At 43.1% G+C, this 10,322-nt stretch overlaps 1 pseudogene; it reads left to right on the forward strand.

Moving 5' to 3' along the window:
* The first annotated feature begins 1,191 nt into the window (after positions 1 to 1,191).
* Positions 1,192 to 1,853, forward strand: LOC112855588 (ORM1-like protein 2 pseudogene; annotated as a pseudogene).
* The last annotated feature ends 8,469 nt before the right edge of the window (positions 1,854 to 10,322 follow it).

Genomic DNA, 10,322 nt, shown 5'->3' on the forward strand with positions numbered 1-10,322 from the left:
TAATACAAAAGATGTGGCCAAGAACACCAGAATAAACTCTGTGCCCGAAAATGTATAATGGATAGGTGTGCATAGATAAGGACTCTCAAAGATGGGATAAGCATGGCTAGTTATTTTTTCTTAATAAGAATCAACTGTTATTTGACACAAAGAGTTGTAAGGGGACAGTGAAGTGCAATAGCATCCTATTTCATGGGGAAATGTGGATAGAGTCTACCTAAATACAATCAACCAAAAAGCTTAGGCTTGGAAGCTTAGGCACAAAATTCTATAGTATAGTGTAGTGTGGTATAACATAGTACAATAGAGTATACATGTTATAGTATAGTCTATAGTTCCTCACCAACGAGCTCTGATTTCTTGGAGAGATGAGATTAATATGAAACACAATGGACAAACCAAGAATGACTAATGTAAATGATTGCTCAACACTATGGGTAAACTATAGACCTGTGGAAGCCCACAGGAAGGAGGTGCTTAGTTGGCCAATGAAGGGTCCATGGAGGAAATGACACTTGAGTTATTCCAAATAATAGGTGTGTGATCTATTTAGGCTAAGGGAAGAAAGAAGAGAAGCCTGCCTTGGCTGAGAATAAAAGTGTGTTCGAACATAAATAAGCTTTGTGCATTTGAGGAACATTAAGAGACCCACCTAAGAGCATGTAGAGGAAAATGGAAAAGGCTGTTGGATCAGTAGAGGGGAGTCAGACCATGAAGAGCCTCAGAAACCTGGCAAAGGATTTAGATGTCATAGGAGTAGAAAGTGGTAAGATGAAAGCACTGTTTAAGGAACATTTGTCTGGTGTGCATGTGCAGGAGAGATTGGGCCAGGGGTTGATGTACCCACCCAAAAATGAGCTGGGGAGAAGGCAGTGACAACTGAGAGACAGGAACAGACACAGGGAACAAGATGAAAGAAGTCAGTAGAGAAGCTGAGTATCAGAGGTATCAGAAGTGAGTGAAGACAAGGTTTTTAAACTGAGAAAATGAGGTCAGGGGGGCGGGGATGGGGTGGGGACTGGTGTTGATGACAGAGATACCAAAACCAGGATGGATAGCTAGCTGTACAGAGACAGTTCATTTTTAAACATCTTGAGTTTTCACATGGAAATCCAAGAAATGTTTTTAAATTTTTTAAAGTATTTTAGAGAGGCGGAAGTGAGCGCCACACCTCGAGCCTGACAGTCTTCTGAAGCCAGCAGGATGAATGTATGGGTGGCACACAGCGAAGCAAACCCCGACACTCAAGTGATGAATAGCCAGGGCATCTGGCTGGCCTACATCATCTTGGCAGGACTGTTGCATGTGGTTCTACTCAGCATCTTCTTCTTCAGCATCCCTGATGTCTGGACCCTGACCAACGTCATCCATAACCTGGCTATGTATGTCTTCTTACATACAATGAAAGAGACACCCTTTGAGACCCCTGACCAAGGAAAGGCTCAGCTACTGACACACTGGGAACAGATGGACTACGGGATCCAATTTATCTCTTCCCGCAAATTCCTCAGCATCTCTCCTATTGTACTCTACCTCCTGGCCAGCTTCTATGCCAAGTATGATGCTGTTCACTTCCTCATCAACACAGCCTCACTGCTTGGAGTATTGTTGCCTAAGTTATCCCAATCCCATGGGGTTTGTCTCTTTGGAATCAAAAATACTGAAGGATGGGGCTGGGGATGACAAAGGGCTGTAACATCTTTTCCTTCTCCTTATAGTCTTCTTTATCTTGAAAGCCCGAGAACTATACAACCTTTCCCAAACTCCCAGGAAGAGAACAGATAGGAAAATGGAGCTCCTTGGGCCCAGCCCTGCTAACAGTAGATTTCTTTGAATCAGGAAAGGTGGGAAAGATAAGGGCCAAATCACTCTCTTCCACAGCAGGAAGCCATGTTTGGGCAGCTTGTTTGGTGATTTTTTCTAGATCTTCCCCTCCCACCATCTTCCATCTCTGTTTTGCCATGTATTTTCCTTATAATAAAGATAATTTTTTTCAAAAAAAAATTATTTTAGAGAGAGAGGAAGAGAGCAGGGGAGAGATACAAAGGGAGATAGAGAATCCCAAATAGGCTGTATACTCATTGTAGAGCCTGACACAGGGCTCAATCCCATGACCCTGGGATCATGACTTGAGCTGAAAACAAGAGTTGGACGCTCAATTGACTGAGCCACCCAGGCACCCCAAGAAGTGTGTTTAAGCTAGATATAAGCCAGGCGTTTTAAAAGCCTATTTTTATCATTCAGAAGTCTATAGTGAGAGTTCAGGCTACAATAATTAAGCCTTGAGGCTCTCTAATAGCTATAGGATTAGAAGAAAGAAAAGAGCTGTAGAATCTGAGAAATCATATTTTTGCTCCCCACAATCATTGTGGGTGTAAGGAGAAAAGTGAATGAAGAAAACATGTCTTAGACCCTTAGCATCCCTTAAAATGCCATTGAAAAAAAAAAGAAAAAAAAAGAAAAGAAAAAGGGGCGCCTGGGTGGCGCAGTCGGTTAAGCGTCCGACTTCAGCCAGGTCACGATCTCGCGGTCCGTGAGTTCGAGCCCCGCGTCAGGCTCTGGGCTGATGGCTCAGAGCCCGGAGCCTGTTTCCGATTCTGTGTCTCCCTCTCTCTCTGCCCCTCCCCCGTTCATGCTCTGTCTCTCTCTGTCCCCAAATAAATAAACGTTGAAAAAAAAAATTAAAAAAAAAATGCCATTGAAGAAAATATCAGTTAACTAAGAAGGTCTCAAGCACTATATATCTGGTACATAGTAGGGAAATATTCAATAAATATTTGTTGAATAAATGAGCAAATGGGAGAATGAAGAGATCAGAATGATGAGGTATAATGGAATTGACGTTTTGTCACTTGGGCCACATAGATCCTTTGACAGAACAAACCATGCAGCAGTGTGCATTCTACTGCAGAATGACAGGAGGTAAGACCCTCCCTGGATCTGAGGCCGATGTTCTGTTGACGGGGATACATAGCAGGGCTAGAGAAAGAGCTTCACTCTGTGGGGCAGGGGATAGGCTCCCTGGGATATTTAAAGTCCTTGCCTTTTCTAACTCCCCAATTATAGATAACAGGCTGTGTGAAGAAAGCCCAGTACAGCCAGGGTGATCTCATACTTAGTAAAATTCCCTGAAGCATGCATAGTCATTGTTTCATTCGAGGCCAATATCTGTAGCCAACATTGCTCCTCCCAGCACTAAGCTTCAGACCGGATCCACTGGGACACCGCCATCCCAGAAAACACTGTGTTCCAGCCTCACATACTTTCTGCATGTGTGATGCAGGGGTCTCCCTGAAAGGGTGGAGTTTTAGCTATAAGGGGTCTTTTATTCCTAAGCCCAAAGGGGTTCACCTCTTGATCTTGCCGGGTGGTTTTCTACGAGTTAAATTTATAATAAGCTGAGGCTGCCTTTAGTCAGATTTTGGCCTCTCTGGGTTGGGATGACTAAACTTTTGTAATTTCTCATTCCTCTCTGATTCGATGGGTGGTATTTCTGCCAGAAAGGGACAAAGTTGGTCCAAAAGATTCTCCTTTCCCATCAGAAATTCTGTCTGCTATCTAAAAGTGTGAAGGGAGAAGGCTTGATATCAGATGTGTTCAAGGTTGAAGAGATCCAAGAAATCCTCTAGTCCAGGATCCCAGGGGCTGAGCAGATGACAGAGAATGGTGAATGGGAGTGACAGGGTCTGTGTCAAACCAGAGACTTGATGACCCATGCCACGGACTCACGTGGAAGGACTTTACGGCTCCATGCCAGCTGGACAAAGCACATCTGTGCACTGAATAGGCCCCTGAGCCATGTCAGTCCCTTCATATTACAGATGAAGTACTGGAGGCCCAGTAGGGTGAGAACATTTTGTGACAGAAAGAACAGTGTACTGGAAATCATGAGACCTGAGGTTCTAGACCTGTCCATATACACCAAATGACCTTGAATTAAGGTTGAATTGAATTGCATTAAGGTCTTGGAATCTCATTTCCTTCTCTGTAAAATGAAAAATTTCCCTAAAATCTTTTTGTGCTCTAAAACTCTAGGATTCCCCAAGGTCACCTGACCAATTAGTGACAAATCTTTAACCAGAGCTCAGGTCTCCTGGTGGAGTGTTCTTTTGAATAAAGCAAACTGCCTGCCAAAACAAGACAAGAGGAAGAAACAGCAAAAACGCCTGGAAACCAGTGTTTGCTTCTGATGGCATTTGCTCACTGCTTGGGCATATTGTAAAAACCAAGGGGTGGCAGGGGCGGGGGGGGGGGACCTGGAACACCTTGGTGTCACACGTGGGGCTTTCTCATTCCTACTCAAGCATGTGCTGAGTGCCTACATGTCCCAGGCAAGTCTTCTGAAGATGGGGTCTCAGAAGAGAGAAGTATGTCTGCTCCTTCCCATTGAGTACAGGTCATCTAACACCAAAGGATGGATCCAACTAGAAAGAAATGTGGATCTCCTTGTTTTGTTTCAGTTGATGTTTCTGTTTTTTAGAGAATTCTTCCTCTTTTGTAAGGTGAAAAAGTAAAGAGCGACTCATCAAGAGCCCCTACTACAGCCCAAGGTAAGGTTCTCATTTCCACTGTCTGACCTTACCCATTTTATTTTATTTTTCCACATGTGTAGTGATCCTTATGAGTAGAAATTACCTTGTTTATCAATCTACTTTTTATTCTCTGTATCACCACTTTATTTATTTTTTTTTTTTTTTAATTTTTTTTTTTCAACGTTTTTTATTTTTATTTTTGGGACAGAGAGAGACAGAGCATGAACGGGGGAGGGGCAGAGAGAGAGGGAGACACAGAATCGGAAACAGGCTCCAGGCTCCGAGCCATCAGCCCAGAGCCCGACGCGGGGCTCGAACTCACGGACCGCGAGATCGTGACCTGGCTGAAGTCGGACGCTTAACCGACTGCGCCACCCAGGCGCCCCTGTATCACCACTTTAAATGTGAGTTTGATGAGAGCAGGGACTCTGTCTTGTTCACTATTGTATTCCCAATGCAACAAACACTACCTGGTCCATAGTGAGATAGAATAAATATCTGATGGATAAATAAATGATTGCTCAAGGCTCTAGAGCTAATTAGTGGATAAGTCAGGTTTTGTACCAAGGTCATCCAACTTTCAGTACTTTTCCCTAAACTACTGGGCCTCTGAGAAGTAACTTTGTCAGTGAATTGTCTGAAGAAGAGGGTACTAGCTCTAGGCATCAGGATAGCATAAGGTAGAAGAAAGAGCCCGTTGACCCAGACTCTATCCAAACTCGGCCACTCACTGGCCTGAGATCTCGACCAAATTAAACAATGTTAATTTTGGACAAGATTAGAGGTCATCTGGTCTAAAGACTTTGGACATGTTTATAGCATTAGAAACATTTATCCAAACACAACCTCACACAGAACCTGAACCTATAAATCAGATAAAACAGTGCTTCTCTGGTAAAAGCAGAGGAGCGTCCAGAGCCTGACCTTTAGGCTTATATTTCACCCTAGTCAGGTCACTTCTGAAGCAACTCTGTAAAACACAGTTTGAAAACAACTAAGTCCAGTTGCTCACTCAGTTCAAGAAATCCCTAGAATCAGAGCACTCACTCCATCAGGGCAGCCCATTCAGCCACTGTGGCACTTAGGAGAAAGTCCAGACTTATTCTTGACCCAAAATATCCATTTTACAAAGAAAAAAATCACCCCTCACCCCCAGCTGTCAAAAGACAATGATACGAAGAAGATATGGCCCCTATCTTAAGACAGACCTGGATTTGAAAACCAGCTCTAAGGAGGGCACCTGTTGGGATGAGCACTGGGTGTTGTATGGAAACCGATTTGACAATAAATGTCATATATTAAAAAAAAACAACAAAAAAACAAAAACAACAACAAAAAAAAAAAAAGAAGAAAGAAAGAAAACCAGCTCTAAGCTCTTACCTTCTCTCTCTTAAATACCTCTTTTGGGGGCGCCTGGGTGGCGCAGTCGGTTAAGCGTCCGACTTTAGCCAGGTCACGATCTCGCGGTCAGGGAGTTCGAGCCCCACGTCAGGCTCTGGGCTGATGGCTCAGAGCCTGGAGCCTGTTTCCGATTCTGTGTCTCCCTCTCTCTCTGCCCCTCCCCCGTTCATGCTCTGTCTCTCTCTGTCCCCAAAAAAAATAAATAAACGTTGAAAAAAAAATTTAGAAAAAAATACCTCTTTTGTAGGTTAGGGATATGATAGTACTTCCCATGGGAAAGATTGTAGTAAAGATTAAGGACAGGGGCGCCTGGGTGGCTCAGTCGGTTGGACGTCCGACTTTGGCTCCGGTCATGGTCTCTCAGTTTGTGAGTTCGAGCGCCGTGTCGGGCTCTGTGCTGACAGCTGGGAACCTGGAGCCTGCTTTGGATTCTGTGTCTCTCTCTCTCTCTGCCCTTCCCCTGCTCATGCTCTGTCTCTGTCTCAAAAATAAATAAACATTAAAAATTAAAAAAAAAAAAAAGATTAAGGACAGTAATGTGAAGGGCTTAGTGCAATGCCTGATACAAAGAAAGTGCTCAATAAATTGTAGCTATTACTTTTAGGATCCTCATCTTTGTCATTACTTATTACCACCTTACCCTCTTACCACCACCACCACCTCTACCACCACTATTACTTCTCCTCCAGGAACCTACTCGAGGAAGCAGCTCAGGGTGCAGTAAAATACAATTCACTAGGGGCGCCTGGGTGGCGCAGTCGGTTAAGCGTCCGACTTCAGCCAGGTCACGATCTCGCGGTCCGTGAGTTCGAGCCCCGCGTCGGGCTCTGGGCTGATGGCTCGGAGCCTGGAGCCTGTTTCCGATTCTGTGTCTCCCTCTCTCTGCCTCTCCCCCGTTCATGCTCTGTCTCTCTCTGTCCCAAAAATAATAAATAAACGTTAAAAAAAAAAAACTTTAAAAAAAAAATACAATTCACTATGGTAAGTTCCATTGTGGAGATCTGCCCTACATACTTTTTCAACAATTAGCCAATAGCATCAGGATAATAGTTCAGCAAACATGTGATGCCTGTTTATTTATGTCTTGAACTCATTTTTCCTGGCCAGACCATTTGGAATCATTCATGTCCTACAAGATCTCACCACACATAGCAGCGTCAGTTACATCTGAAAATTTAATAGAAATGCAAAACTTCAGCCTCCACTCTAGATTTACCGTAGCAGAAACTACATTTGAGCAGAAGCTCCAGCTGCTTCACATGTGCGTTAGAATTTGAGAAGTACCACAGGTTCAATTGCTTCATCTGTGAGGTGGGGAGACAACTATTTGCTCTGCCTGCCTCATTAAGGTTCATGAGAGCACTGAATGGGATGCATAAAAGCACCTTAGAACAAATCAACCTTGAGTTCCTTGGTGCCTGCCAGATTCCTTTACACATAGGACCTGTCAAACACGGATCGATTTATGGAAGGACTATCCCAGCAGGCCATCCGATTTGATCTCTGAATCAGTTACTGAATATCCACACCTTCATACTATCTTTGTCTTATAAACTACATGTGTTCTCTGTGAAACTCAGGAAATTCCATTAAAATGCTTTCTGCCTCAGAGTATATTCATGTTCTTGAGCCTGCCTGGTCCCTGTGTGGTCATCTTTCAAAATTCAATTTGACCTACAGTTATTACTCCCACTCTATTTTATGGAACACTTTCAGCCAGCTACATGATTTAATGGGCTTAAACACATCATTATTGCCATTATTTCATAGCTCACATGCCTAAAATAATACATGACACATTTTTAAATGCATCTGAAGACTTATTTTTAAATTTTATTACTTAGGAATTAATAAAAGTCACTCATTAAATCTTACCACCCAGGATATCTAAGTCCTGGTTCTAGCTGGCAGTTGGGTGGTCAAAACACATTTAAGGGAGATATACCCTGAAATACCACCACAAGGAGGTTGGAATGAGACATCACAGGGGAAAAGGAAAATTTAGATATCACTATAGCCAATGCCCTCTTAGGTGGCCCAGCATAAAAACAAATGATCCAATAGAGCAAAGCCCCCAACTGATTTCACAGAGGTGACCAATGCAGGCACTCAATATAAAAGCCTTTTCAAACTCTCTAGAGAGCCAGTTATGAGTCAGATATTATTAGGGAAATATGAGGAACTGGGAAGCATTAGGCAGCAGCCTAGGAAGGCAAAATGGCAAGGATCCAAGGCAAGGATTCACAAAGTCAGAAGTAAGAGGTCATGCCTGCAAACACTTAGACTGGTACTCACCATCCCATTCAGCTTTCTCTTCATTCTAAAATGCCATAGAATCATAAGCAGTAAAATAATGACAGAAAACCATAGTGTATGTCCCATGTTAGGGACACAAACATAACCATCTTCTTCATTGTGGACCCTCTTTTCTATTACAGTATTCCTCTATTGCTTCTCTGCCTTTGTAGTGTGCCTCATTCCTCATGCAGTTTCCCAGCTAGCCCTGTCCTGGGGGCCTTTGAACACCCTATTTAAGACACCCTATTTAAGTGGGGACATCATGAGAAATTTGTCTGTGCAGAGAGACAGCAAATATTCTGGCTCTACTGTGACCAGAAGTTGTGCCTAGCTCTTTGTGGTCTAGGGTTCAGAAGATAGGAACAAAGACTTGGTTGGACTGGGGATCCTGCTGGCCTACTGTCTTTTCTCCTTGAACTGTTCCATATGTTATTTTATGGTAGTAGAGCTGGATAAGGTATAGAGTTCATTTAGTTCAAACTCTCATTCACATCTAGCTTTATTCTCTAGGGACCACAAAAGTATCAAGTCTACCATCTTAAGTCTGAACTCTACCAGCCTGGAACTTCACAGAAAGCTCAGAGTTCTCTTCATAGTCAATTGGCATAGTCATTATGCCAATTCTGAACAGTTGAAACCATCCTACTTTTTATATCACAGTTGCCTTTGCCTCTGGGTTTGCTGCTACCTCTATTTTTATTAGAGTCCTTTACATTATTTTTAATGTTTTGGTGCCTCAAGAAACCAGTGGATGCAATGGGAGTGTAACATAAATTGTCCAGTTAGATGGAGTGTGTGACAATGCTTGTGATGCAAATTATAAATCCAGCCCTGCAGAAATTACAATAAAGATTCTTGCCAACAACAGTTCCTCCCTTTTCCTCTGATTCTTAAATGACCATGATGCTTCCGCATGTATCTTCACCCCCACCCCACCCCATGGCATGGCTTGCTCCCTCCTCCTGGGAACTGTGAGTGATAAATGATCTTTTCTACAGAATCACTTCCTGATATATTGGTCTTATTATACCCCCAATTTTCCATTAATACACTGTATTTTAAAGCTTTGGTCAAAGTTGAGCCCAAGTTTGATTGCCAATCGATGAACTTGTCCAAAGAAAGGAGGCCGTCCTGCCTAAAGCTCCCCTGGCAGGGTGCTGAGAAGGGTGTGCATGTGGAGAACATCCATATGGCTCACGAGGCCACCTGCTGCTGGGCTAGTGGCTCACTCCCAGTGTTGCACCCAGGCTCCAGCATCAGAGCTGCTGCAACATATGTTCCTTTCTAGGCCTTGGCTTACTCTTGCTCCTAAATGAAATTTCATAACTATTCAGAGTATAAGGACCTGAGCCAGGTTGGCGTGGAATCCTCCAGGGCCAGGAACCATTCCTAAAAGAGGCGTATGGGAGGGATGAAGGAGGCTGGGAGAAAGCACTGGGACTATGAGCCTTGGTGTGGAAAAACCGTCGAGGCCACCCTGTTCCCACCCTCCACCCCAGCACACACACACACTTTTCTCTTTCTTGTAAGACACCTGTACTAGGGTTTGAATTTGGATGGCAAAAGCCCATTTGGCTTTCTCAGACTTTTCTAGTCAAGTATTATACATTCATAGAGTCAGGGTCAGGAAGCCTAGATTATGTCCCTAACTTTTTTGAAAACCAGGGATGTAGTATGTCTTCTCAGACAAATCATCTTTCCTTTTAGGTTACTAATTCTTCATCCACATAGAACATGATATATCACCTGAGTCAGAGCTGACAAAAGGAAGTTAGGCACCACCATCGTTTAGAGGTTTTCTGTGTACAAACCAACCTCCCAATCAGCTTGAGATGTTTGGGGAGATTCTTACACGGAACTCACGGCATGTATCTTTTTTATTTTTAACTTTTTATTTTGAAATCATTTTAAATGTTAAAAAAAATTGTAAGAGTAGTACAAAGAACACCTATATACATTATATTTACTAATTGTTAATATTTTGGCCAATTTGCTTTATCATTCTCTTTCTCTTTCTTTCTCTCTTGCTCACATACCCGCCAGCTGATATAGAAGGCTGTTATCAAAACAGAGTCAGCAGCCAACCCAGAG

The sequence above is a fragment of the Puma concolor genome, chromosome B3 (assembly GCF_028749965.1).
Source record: "Puma concolor isolate L17-30 chromosome B3, mPumCon1.1.hap2, whole genome shotgun sequence".
Taxonomy (NCBI): domain Eukaryota; kingdom Metazoa; phylum Chordata; class Mammalia; order Carnivora; family Felidae; genus Puma; species Puma concolor.